At 38.7% G+C, this 13438-nt stretch overlaps 1 protein-coding gene and 1 long non-coding RNA gene across 2 annotated transcripts in view; both read right to left on the bottom strand.

Annotated features, from left to right (window-relative positions):
- Window positions 1-13438, bottom strand: part of CORIN (corin, serine peptidase) — a 262182-nt gene that overhangs the window by 145045 nt on the left and 103699 nt on the right.
- LOC121036215 (uncharacterized) overlaps window positions 12540-13438 on the bottom strand; it is a 1655-nt gene continuing 756 nt past the window's right edge. The window contains exon 2 of the long non-coding RNA XR_005793282.1: window positions 12540-13386. This is a non-coding gene — a long non-coding RNA (uncharacterized LOC121036215). The remainder of the gene's footprint in view (window positions 13387-13438) is intronic.

The raw sequence follows: 13438 nt of genomic DNA, 5'->3' as shown, positions 1-13438 counted from the left end.
CAGATTTGGATGTGCCGATCCCGAATCACACATTAGTTTCAGCGGGCGGCCTAGAGTTCAGACACTTGGATGGCTGAGTTACTAGGCAATTACTACATCATTCTAGTTCAATTTCAAGGAGAACTGATTGAGCTTAAGAAACTATATCCACCAAAAAGACATTAACAGGTATCCCTTCTTGGGAATTTTTGAAGACAAATACAAAACTTAGAACTAAGCTAACATTTCAATCATGTGAAGGGAAAAAAAAAAATCCCAGCAATTTCTTTCAGCTACCTGGTTCTGTTATGATTAAATTGACCACCCTTGGGGGATATAAAGCTGAATTTAGAATTAAAATAAATGATGTTTTGAATGGTTCAGGGTGTGACAGAGGGGCATTCTTGTTGCAGTGATCAAAGTGATTACTGACCAGAAACGCTTAGAGGTATGTACTTATATATGTTGGAAACATCAGACCTTTCCTTTGTAGCTAAACATTTCTGTATTTGATCATAATCTGCAAGTCCACAGGTGGGGATTTCTGATTGTGAGGCACGATACTGAACAAAATGTGGATGCCCTTGGTCTTGAGCCACTGAACAAAATAATACAGGGCTCAGTCTGTGCTCTTGGGCTTCTGAGTCATCAACCTCTAAGCCGTGACACCAACTTGTAGAGAGAGTAAGAAGAACGAAATGCAAGTGAGGGCAGGCACCTCCTTATTTCTGTTTGAGGAACCACTGTGCTGCCTCAAGCAAAGCAGTGTTTGGCAGAGAATAGAAACCTAATCTCAAATGATCTATAAACAAAAATTACTGAGCCCAAAGAGAACAGGTAGTATTTAGGCTTAATGAGAAATCTATTTTGTTTGGCACTGCTTCTTCTAGCTGGGTATGTGGCATAGAGAAATCAAAACAAGACTGTGGTTCTCACAGAAAAACAGTGGGAACCCACCAGATGAGCATTTCTTGCAGTTCAGTAGATAGAAAGAAGTTGTTAGGGACTTTAAATAATTTAAAACAAAACCAAAAACCTTCAAGGTTCAATTCATAGCAGAATGAAATTCAAGTTGATCATGAATTTTATTAAGAATTCTTCCATGTCCTTGAGTCTCTCACTACCCCAATAACAAGGATAATAATAGCTGTTACTGGTATAGCTTCTCTTTCGTACCTTGCCTTTGGCTACTCACCCTAACGGTCTTACAGACAAGTGCTTAAAAGAACGGAGAGGAGATATCTGGGGGAACAGCATGGCAGGCAGATAGAACAGAATAGCTAGAACCTAAGAAGCAAAAAAGGAAAGTATTAAGAGAGGCGTCAGGGGGGTAAGACAGCCAGATAATGTAGGGCCGGATGTATGTTGCTCTGAGAAGCACTAGTTATGTTGAATTCTGTGTGACTGGTGCTCCCCTGGAGTTGTGCAATGCAATACTGACGGGTGGCCCTGAAGGTTGTAAGGATGGTGGCTCTCAAAGTGAATGAGATGGGAAACCTTTAGAAACCTTGGAGAGTAGAGAGGTGAACGTTTAAGTAGCAAAAAAGAACATTTTGTTTCTGTGTGGAAAATAGCAAACAGGAGCAAAGGAAGGAAGCAAAGAACCAATAAGGAGTTGGAAGGATAGTCCAGGAACAAGTTGAAGTGGCTTGGGTCAAGTGGTGGTTATGGAGGTGGTGAGCACTGGTTGGATTATGTATATATTTTGACAACACAGCCAATGGAATTTGCTGATAGATCAGCTATGGTATGAGCGAGCGAGAGAGAATAGGGTCAAGGATGACCTAAAATTTTTGGCTGGAGCAACTGGAATAGAAAAATTGTTATTTATTAAGATGGGGGAAGCTGGGAGAGGAGCTGGTGTGGGGGCAACATCAGATCAGTTTTGTATGTGTTATGTTTAACATGCCTTTCAGACACTCAAGTGGAAATAAATAGATGGCAGTGTGTGTGTGTGTGTGTGTGTGTGTGTGTACGAGAGAGAGAGAGAGAGAGAGAGAGAGAGAATGAGAGAGAGTCCTAAATATGCATGCAGTCCCAAAGTTCAGAGAAGATTCAGGCTTGAGACTCACATTGGTAGTTTGTGCATGAAGCCACAGCCTGAATCAGATCACTAAAACAGGAAAGATCCAAAGACTAAGCTGTAGGGCACTCCAATGTTTAGAGGTGATGGAAATGAGGAGACACATCAAAGGAGGCTGAAAATGAGTGGCTTCTCCCTGTAATCCAAGGGAAGAGAGATTATCAGGGAGGAGGGAGTAATTAAATGTGGCAAATGCTGCAGGAGGTCAAGTCAGAAGAGAACTGAGAACTTTCCATGGGATTTAGCAACATGGATGAAAATCCCTGGAGACCTGGAGAAAAGTAGCTTTGTTTGAGAAATGGAAGCGAGGACATTGGAATATGAGTATGAAGCTTGGGGACGTAGAATAAAATTTGGGGTGAAATACAGATTTAAGAGTCATCAGTACTTACATGGCCACAAGCAAGAGATTTCCTAGAGGAAACATACAGAATGTTAAGGAAAGAAGGTTGAGAGTAGAATCTGTTAAATGCCAAAACGTAAGGAGTCTGTGGAAGAAAAGGAAAGAGTTCAGAGAGTGGCCTGTGTGGTGGGAAGCAGATCAAACAAAGCATTGGTCTAGAAATCAAAGGCAAAGAGAGTGCTACAAATGGAGAAGTCAATGGGACAAAAGCCTTGCCAGGCTTTTTGCAGGGCACAGGCAAATTGTAACATCCTCCCCCACTATCCCTTGTCTCTGCCATTACAAGACATAATACTTATCGTAGATACTATCAGTTTCCAAAGCTAAAGCAAGTAAGTGCACACTCCAGCCACCTCACTCCTCTAGTGGGATAATTCTGAGCCATATGTTGTGCACTATTGCCCAGATTTTCCCAAGAGATTAAGCTCTCCAGTTGCCCACCATGGTAGCTGGTTTAATAATTTACTTTTGTTGGCCATCTTCCCTTCCCTAAATCACATCTACCCTCCCTCACTGTCCCATGCCTCTCTCAAATACACCATTTATGCTCCAACTCTTGTCTCAGGCTCTGCTTCTGTGCTTAGATTCTATTTCTCCACTGTGCAGGTAATCTTTCCTTTTCCAGTTCCTGGCAAACTGCCTGGCATACAGAATATACTTCTAAATATCTGTTTAATTGAAGCATTCATATTTGCATAGGGTGTTATGGTTGGCAGAATTCTTTCAGATACATTCTCTCCTTTTGCCCATAAAACAGTTATACCACCCAGATGTATAATAATAAGTATTCCTATTAAAAAGGGAGGAGGGGCACCTGGGTGGCTCAGTCAGTTGAGCATCCAACTCCTGGTTTCAGCTCAGGTCATGATCTCACCATTTGTGAGTTCAAGCCCCATGTCGGGCTCTGTGCTGACAGTGCAGAGCCTGCTTGGGATTCTCTCTCTCTCTCCCTCTCTCTCTCTCTCTTTCTCTGCTCTTCCTATGCTCTTTCTCTCTCTCAAAATAAGTAAATAAACTTAAAAATCAATGGTGAGAAAAGAGGGGATAGATGAGTTTAAGAAACTTTCTCAAGCCCACACAATTCGTAAGTAGAATAGTCAGGGCTTGAACACCATTCTTCAGACCTAAGTTTGGTGCCTTTAAAAGAAACATCTACATATGAAAGAAAGAAAATGTTTCCTTAGTTTAAATTTGAATAATTTAAAACTGTAAATGTAGGAAAATTTGAAGTTCTAAGAAAACCCCATTTTATTTGACTATTCATTGTAACGAAAAGTTCCTGGCTAGCTCTTAGTAACTTCATGACGCTACCTATAATCAAACTTTTGCCAGTGTCTCTGGCAAAACACTGACACTGGGTACCTCAGAGAAACAGTATTGCATTATTTATCCCAGATGAATCCACATGTCAACAGGAGAAATCCAGAGTGTGAGTTTTACCAAGATCCCAAAACTACCCTTTAGCTGCTACTGGGCTGAAATGGTTGCTCTCAGGGACCAGAGCTAAAAAAAGGCAAATAAGAGAGGAGGAAAAGGAAAAGGACAAGGAAAAAAATAAATAGCTGAAGTTCTTTCATGGCCGGGGAGATTTCTCTAGACCTACAGAAATACCATTTAAAAAAGCCTTTTCATATGTGATCACAGAGAAGGTAGAGTAAAGGATTAGTCAGAAAGCTCAGAATGATTGATGGGCCTTGACCTTTAGCCCCTGAATTCTCACAACTCAACTATGGAAACGCACAGAAGTGTTTATTTTGAAACCTCTGAAGAACACTTCCCACGGCGTTGTCATTTAGCACATGACTTACTTTACAGGATGTAGCATCGCTAAAAGACAGAAAGGACGAGACAACCGTGTATCCTTCTATGTGACAACAAAATATCTTCAGAGTGTAGACTGAAGGATGCTAAAATAAGAATGAAATTCACAGAGCTGTGCCTTGGGAAAAGCAGCTGTTACAAGTCATGGGTTTAGGTTCAATTCAGTCTGAAAAGACATTCAGAAAGCTCCTGTGAGTAGGGGGCTGTAACAGAGGGTAGTGCTCAAGGATTAATAATTGAATCTCGGGATAGTCCCATGATGGTGGACTACTGGGAAGATGATAGGGCCGGGGGGGGGGGGCTAGATTTAAAATAACCTTGAAACGATATCCCTGACCCTTTGTTTCCTAATTAATTAAATGAAGATGATAATACCTCAGAGATCTACTCTGGAAGCAAGTGAGCTAACAGCTATGAAGGCATTCTGGAAAGGAGAATGGGGTCCATAACATAAGGGGGGGAAATTACTATTTTCTTGGGGCAAATTATTCACAAGTGGGAAAGAGAAGACTAAAATGGTAATTAACTTTTAATGACCCTTCATTTCATGGGTTGAATAGGAGCCTGATGCCCAACACAAGTCCACAGGGCTGAATGCCTACAGAATAGCTTTTCTCTTCATCTTTGCAGGTGGGATCCTTCTCTTTTTTGGATACTCAGAATTCCTTTAGGCAGTTGGCTCCCCTCTACTCCACTGACATTTAACCTGTGTCCCTTTGTAGTTTCTGTGTGACAGCATGTATAAATGTAGTCACTCATACTCTTCTTACATTGGTTCTCACATAAGGGTGGACCAGATTAGGCTTAATACTCCTTAAAAGTAGGAAGCATGGAAATTATTATCATTGATATTATTAAATACTTTGCAAAACATAAACATTAAACCAAGGCTTCTCAAAAGCAGCCCTTTTGATATTTTGGGCCACATAGTTCTTTTGTTGTGATGAGCTGTTTGTGCATCGTAGGAGGTTACGTAGCATACCTGGTCGCTACTCACTAGATGCTGGTACCAACTTCTTTCTGTATGTAGAGTTGTGACAACCAAAATGTCTACAGAAATTGCCAAATGTTCCTCAGTGGGGCTACAAAGTGACTCTTGGTTGAGAACTCCTGCACTAAATGGATATAAACTAATATTATGATTATTGTGATTACTTTTATTTTTTCAGATTCCCTGGATGATGCTCAAAACAGAGCAGGTACTCAACTGGTATTTGTCAAATAAATGAAAAAATGAGAAAAGGATTTCATTAGTTGTATTTATAAGTGGCCTTATAGCATAAACCCTTATATGATTAAGACTATATTATATAACAAAGACTTTTCTAGTTGGCATTCATATTCTTAGTACGTGAACACATATTTAGTGTGTGATGCTAGAAATTATGTTCTTAAGCACACACAAAGATCATAGCTAGCAGTAGCTCTCTCCCTAGGACATGTATCATGAACATATCTAGAATTGCTACATCCTATTTATCCATTAAGCACGAGACAGAACAATTATTTTAAATTCTAGGAAAATATTGCATCAACCACTTTTTTATCAGGTTTATTTTCAGAGAATCAATTCTACGCAGAGAAAATATTACAACAAGAATTCTAAAAAGACTATGACAAGCAGAGGATCTCAGATCCTCGTAGGAAATTTCTGTCTCTTTAAGCATGTTTTTGGATGTAAATGCTTCATCAAACTTCTAAGGTACATTTTGAGATTAGAAAATTTATATTTTCTGATATCTGGAGAACCTATCTATATTCAGTTGGCATTTCAGTCTGAGCTATTAAATAATACTGATAATCTTACTTTGATTTTCAAGAAACGCTTTAACCATCAGCGTTAAGGAACACTGATGATGTTTTGATTCTTAAATTTTCTCTATGGATTCTTAAATCCTGTACCAATGGGCTACATTTTCCAAATGACTTCTAATAAAGACAACTAATAAAGTGTTCTTATCAAAACAGGGGCAAATGTAGCTAAACAAGATAAGATGTGAGGGACTTCTCTTTCAGATACACTCACTTATCGTTCTTATGGTTTATTGCTATATACCGTCTTTTGGATGGAAACCCAGCTTAACATCAGACCTCTACTAAACATTGTGTTAAAAAAAAATAAAATAAAACAAACTTCTACTCCTGGCTTCAGTGTAGTAACTTCCAGCAGGTCTATGCCCTCATCAAGTAAAGCTAGAAAATCCAGATAAAACAGAAGAAACATCTGTATCAAGGCATCTTATAGCTCTCGAGACTGTTAGGATGTGAGTGGCCAAGATCCTGGAGAGAAAATAACTGTAGAACAAAGAGTGTGCATTCTGTGGATATGTTTTCCCCTTATGGAACTTTCCAGTTATTGGCATGGTGCTATAAACTGAGAATCTGGACACAGCACCTCTGCAAAGAGGCAGAGAAACCAGTAGAGATCTTGGCATTCCCACAGGTATAGAGAGACAAAAGTTAGAGTTTGGATACTGCCAAAGGGATGAGGTATTAAGGGGCCATGTATGTGGTGAGAAAGGAGACAGAGACAAGTAGGCCTATCACTTGGAAGGATTTTCCCCTTTCATTTTCCACAAAGAGCAAGAGGCTAAAGACCTCTGCAACATAAAATGGAAATTCCAGCAATCTTATTGTTCTGAGAAGGGAAAAATAGAATTTGGGATTGCCCAAGGAAGAACAGAACACAGTAAAAACCCAGTTTCTCATTTGGGACCACAGGCGAAGTGCACCCTCAGACTTAGGACAAATCAGAGGTAGGTAGATGGAGCCTTATTAAAACAGCAAAGTCAGTCAGTCTCTGTTGGATGCAGGTGATCTGTTCCACTATGTGTCTAGCCCTCAAGAAAGGTCTTGTTGCCCCAACTGTCAGCCAACAGTCTTTATCTCCTTCAGATTTTGCTCCAACCGCAGAGAGCTGCCTCACCCAAAGGTACACCCTACCCCGAAAGGACCACATCAATGACTGAGATGGGGATGTAAAGAACCAGCTATTTGGGCCCAATATGGAACACCTTTCTCAGATCACATATACTCCAGAGCTTCGCATGGATTTAGCAAGAGACTTTGAAGGGCCTGGATCAAATTTCAATTTCTTCTTCTGCTCAATCCTGTTTACTCTCCCTCCTTTACACAAGTGCTGATGCCTAATGAATATCCTGTACAACAAACTCCATCTCAATGACTGCTTCTGAAAAACTCAACTTGTTTGTGACAATCTCAGGAGTGATCCAAGAGAGCATGTTGTAACATAGGGTTATTGATCTGGATTACTCACTGCTGTGAAAGTGTTGTCATTCCTGGTAGTTAGGGCAGACATTCCCCGACACAATCAGGGAGTCCAATTGTTAAAACCCTCATCAGAGTGAATTGGAATAATGTACCTATGCAAAGGAATGCACTGAATGGGGTTTGAGAAGTGAAAAAAAAAAGTAACTATAAGGACAGTGAACTGGATGCCTTACTGCTAAGCATCAATGACCTAGAAAACAATAACTCAAAGCTACAGATAATTGTAACTCATGTGTGAAAGCCAAAAAGCCTCTGCAGTAGCTTAGAAAGAGGCTCTTACAACACTGTAGCTGGAGAGTCTAGAAAACTGAGGACCAAGCCCAAGAATTAATAGAGTGTTCAAGCTCTACTGAAGGATAAGCAGCTAATGAAAGCAGATCTTTCTGGCAACGTAAAGCCTGAATTAGGGAGTTAAGAAAGAAAGAAAGAAAGAAAGAAAGAAAGAAAGAAAGAAAACAAATGCTGACACTTGGAATAAGAACAGCTGGGAATATCCCTCTGATGTCTTACCTCTAGCTGACATTGAGGCTCTACATAAGTAGGAATTGAAGGCTAAGGCAGAGTTGTAAATTGCCAGAGTGTTTAAGTCCTACCACAGTATACACACAGAACCCATTGGAAAAGGGTGGGAGACTTATTGGTTCAAGGCATTTTAAAAAATATCTCTCCAATCAACAGCTCATCACTGAGCTGCTATCTGGGTAAAACTTTCAATGGCCAGACATGACAAAGAATACAAATGTTACAATACAAAGTTAGTTTAGGGAAATCACTAAACAAGTAACTAGTAACAACACCAACTAGTAACAACAACAAATCCTGGGGAGAGGGAAATTTTAATTTGAGGAGTTGTACATTATATTATTTAAAATATCCAATTTTCAACAACAGCAACAAAATATGATAAAGAGACAAGAAAGTATGACTGATATGTAAGGAAAAAAAACAGTCAATAGAAACTGTCACCGAGGAGGCTCAGATATTGGACTTACAGACAAATAATTTATATCAGCTATGTTAAATATATTCAAGAATTAGAGAAACCCATTTCAAAAGAACTAAAGTATAATAACAATGTTTCAACAAATAGAGCATTAACAAAGAGATATAAATTATTTTTTTCTTAAAAAAAATGAACCAAATAGAAATTCAGTAGTTGAAAAGTACAACAATAAAATGAAAATTTCACCAGAGATGCTTAACAAGCAGGGTTGTGGGATCGAGCCCCATGTTGGGCTTTGTGCTGGACATGAAACCTGCTTAAGATTCTTTCTCTCTACCCTTCTCTCCAGTTCACTCTCTCTCTCTCTCTCTCTAAAAAAAAAAAAAAAAGAAAAAAGAAAAAAAAGAAAACAAATAGCACAACAGAAGATGTAGATCCTCTCTTATTAGTAATTACATTAAATGTAAATGAATTGAACACTATAGTCAAAAGGCAAGGATTTGCCTAGTGCATAAAAAACACTATTCAACTCATATTCAGAGACACAAATAGGTTGAAAGTTAAAAAATTAAAAATTTGAGGGGAGACTAGATGGCTCAGTCAGTTAAGCCTCTGACTCTTGATTTGGCTCAGGTCATGATCTCACGGTTCATAAGTTTGAGTCCTGCACTGGGCTCTGCACTGATAGTGCAGAGCCTGCCAGCCTGCCTGGGATTCTCTCTCTCTCTCTCTCTCTCTCTCTCTCTCTCTGACCCTCTCCCACTCAGGCTCAGTCTTTCTCTCAAAAATTAATAAATAAAAACATTAAAAAAAAGAAAAATTTGAGATGCATACATGCTTACATATATTTTGCTGTTGTTAGATGTAATGTTCTACAGATGGCTAGTAAATCAAGTTGGCTTATAATGTTTTTCAATTCTTCTTCCTTATAGATCTTCCACCTAGTTTTTCTATCCACTGTTGAAAGGGGAGTATTAACTGCTATCTATTTTTCCCTTTAATTCTATAAGTTTTTGCTTCATATATTTCTGAGCTCTGACATTAGGTTATGGCTTCTTGATGCATTGATTCTTGTATCATTTTTAAATGTCCTTCTTTGCTTCTAGTAATAATCTTACTGCAAAGCTATAATAATCAATACAGTGGATACTCACAGAAGAATAGACATATCAATAAATGGAATAGAATTGAGATTTCATACATAAACCCATACATCTGTGGCCAATTGATTTTTGACAAGGATACCAAGTCCATTCAATGGGGAAAGAATTGTCTCTTCAATAGTTGGTCCTGAGATAACTGGATGAGGTTAGACCCCTACCTCATACCATATACGAAAATTAATTCAAAATGAATTGATGACCTACATATGAGAGCTAAAATCTTAAAACTCTTAGAAGGAAACAGGAGTAAATATTAGCACCCTTGGGTTAGACTACAACTTTCTAGACATGACATTAAAACCAGAAGTGACAAAAGATAGATAAGTTGAACTTCCTTCAAAGTTAAAAAAAAAAACAACTTATGTGCTTCAAAGGACACAACCAAGAAAAGTCACTTGAGGGGTGCCTGGGTGGCTCAGTTAAGCATCCAACTCCTGACTTTGACTCAGGTCATGATCTCATGGTTGTGAAATCCAGCCCTGCATCAGGCTCCATGTTGACAGCGTGGAGCCTGCTTAGGATTCTCTCTCTCCCTCTCTCTCTGCCCCTCTCATGCTTGTGCTCTCTCTAGCTCTTTCTCAAAATAAATAAATAAACATTAAAAAAAAAAAAAGAAAAGTCACTTGAAAATCACTTGGAGAAAAAAAGAAAACAGGAAAATCATTTGAAAAGACACTCCACAGAACATACGAAAATATTTGCAAATAATATATCTGATAATGGGCTTGTATCCAGAGTGGATGAAGAATTCTTACAATTCAACAATTTATTTTATTTTTGTATTATTATTTTAAAAAAAATTTTTTTTTCAACGTTTATTTATTTTTGGGACAGACAGAGACAGAGCATGAACGGGGGAGGGGCAGAGAGAGAGGGAGACACAGAATCAGAAGCAGGCTCCAGGCTCTGAGCCATCAGCCCAGAGCCCGACGTGGGGCTCGAACTCATGGACCGCAAGATCGTGACCTGGCTGAAGTCGGACGCTTAACCGACTGCACCACCCAGGCGCCCCATATTTTTGTATTATTTTTTTAATGTTTATTCATTTTTGAGAGACAGAGAGAGAGACAGAGCATGAGTGGGGAAGGGGCAGAGAGAGAAGGAGACAGAGAATCCGAAGCAGGCTCCAGGCTCCAAGCTGTCAGCACAGAGCCTGACACAGGGCTTGAACTCACAAACCGGGAGATCATGACCTGAGCCAAAGTCAGGTGCTCAACCGACTGAGCCACCCAGGCACCCCTAATTCAACAATTTAAAGACAAATTACCTAGTTTTAAAATGGACCTCATATTTGAAAATATATTTCTAAAAAGACATACAAATGGCTAACAAGCTCATGAAATGTTGAATTAACTCCATAATTAGTCATTAGCAACATGTAAAACAAAACCACAATGAGATATCACTTCCTACCCACCAGGATGGTTACAATCAAAAAGGATAAAAAGTGTTGGTGAGGATGCAGAGAAACTGGAACCCTTCTACACTGCTGGTGAGACTGGCATTTCCTCAAAATGTTAAATAGTTATTACTAGTCACAGCAATTCTACTCCAAGATACATAACCAAGGGAATTGAAAACATATACTCACATAAAACTTGCACATGAAAGTCCACTGTAGCATCATCATTCATAATAAACAAAAAGTAGAAACAACCTAAATGTTCCTCAATTAATGTTTGGGTTAAAAAAAAAATAGTATAATCGGGTGCCTGGGTGGCTCAGACGGTTAAGCGCCGGACTTTGGTTCAGGTCATGATCTCACAGATTGTGGGTTCAAGCCCCGTGTCAGGCTCTGTGCTGACAGCTCAGAGCCTGGAACCTGCTTCGGTTTCTGTGTCTCCCTCTCTCTGCCCCTCGCCCACTTGCCCTCTGTCTCTCTCTGTCTCTCAAAAATAAATAAAAGCTAAAAAAAAATGTTTAAATAGTATGTTCATAAAAAGTAATAGTAATTGACAATGAAAATTCATGAAGTACTGATACATACCGCAACATGGATAAACCTTGAAAACTGCCAAATGAAGGCAGCAAATCACCAGAGGTCCCATATCGTCTGACTCCATTTATGCGAAATGGCCAAAATAGGCAAATCCATAGAATCAGAAAGTAGATTAGTGGTTTCCAGGGAGTAGGAGAGGAGAAAATGGCACTACTGATAATGGGTATGGGGTTTCTTTTTTGGGTGATAAAAATATTTTGGAATTAGATGGCTGTGATGGTTGCACAACTCTCCAAGTATACGAAAAAACAGTTAATTATACATGTTAGAGAGTGAATGTTATGGCATATGCATTATATATCACTAAATATTATGTTTTTTAACATAATATAGAGAAAATCTTATCATCTCACAAGTGTAGAAAATGCATTTGATAAAATTCAAAAACTACTCATGATTTTCTTTTTTTTAAGTTTATTTATTTTTGACAGAGACAGAGTGCGAGCATGAGCTGGGGAGGGGCAGAGAGAGAGGGAGACACAGAATCCCAAGCAGGCTCCAGGCTCTAAGCTGTCAGCACAGAGCCCGACGCGGGGCTCGAATCCACGAACTGTGAGATCATGACCTGGGCTGAAGTTGGATGTTTAACCGACTGAGCTACCCAGGCGCCCCAACTATTCATGATTTAAAAAAAAAAAAAACAAAAAACCTTAGCAAACCAGAAATAGAAAGGACTTACTTCCTTAATCTGACACAGATATCCATAAAGTCTTTCTGCAAAGATTATAATTAAAGGTGAAATATTGAAACCTTTCTCTGACAGAGGAAAAACAGAAAGCATAATGATTAGAAAGGAGAAAATAAACTGCCATTTGTAGATGACATAATGTGTACTTAGAAAATCCAAATGAGAGTTATAAAAATCAATATGTGATTTATTTCTACACAAACAGAAAAAAAAATTTTTTGAGTTTCTATTTACAATGACATCAAAAATATCAAATACCCATGAATAAATCTAAGGGAAGATGTGTAATATCTTTCTGGTTGAAATTACCAAACATTTTTGACAAAATTTAAGGAGTAAGTCATTAAAATACTTAATTAAAGATTATCATAGTATATCATTTTGATGGTTTGGAGGCCTCAATGTTGTAAAGCAATTCTCCCCAGTTTGATTTATGGATTTAATACAATCCCAATTCAAAACAAAACAAAAGGAAACAAAAGGCATTTGTGGCAACTGCAAGGTGATTTGAAAATTTACATAAAATGGAAGGGCCAAGAATAGGCAAACCATCTTTAAGAAGAAAAAGGCTGAAAGACTTACACTATTAAATTTAAAGACTTATTATAAAATTACAGTGGTCCAGACAGAGTGGTATTGGCTTAATTCTATGTCAGATGGAGGGTCTAGATATATATGTACATATAATCAATCACTTGACTGATAACAAAGGTGACATTACAGTGCAGAGGGGAAAGACAGTACTCCAAATAAATAAAGGGCAGTGGGGTCAATTAAATATATGTGCAGGAAAAAAAAAAGTTAATCCATAGCTCACACCATACACAATAATTAGTTCCAGAATATTTTAGGTATAAACGTTAATACTGAAACAATAAAGCTCCAAGAAGAAAACATGGGGGGTGGGGTGGGGGAAAGCTTCTATGTTTTGATGTAGGCAAAGATGTCTTATATAAGATATCAAAAATGAATCACAAAATAAAGGGTTGATAATATGGACCCATTAAAATTACAACCTTCTAGGGGCGCCTGGGTGGCGCAGTCGGTTAAGCGTCCGACTTCAGCCAG

The sequence above is a fragment of the Herpailurus yagouaroundi genome, unplaced genomic scaffold (genome assembly GCF_014898765.1).
Source record: "Herpailurus yagouaroundi ecotype Mexico unplaced genomic scaffold, PumYag 28, whole genome shotgun sequence".
NCBI lineage: Eukaryota > Metazoa > Chordata > Mammalia > Carnivora > Felidae > Herpailurus > Herpailurus yagouaroundi.
Note: the sequence above shows the minus strand (reverse complement) of the source record. Positions and strands in the feature narration are given on the sequence as shown.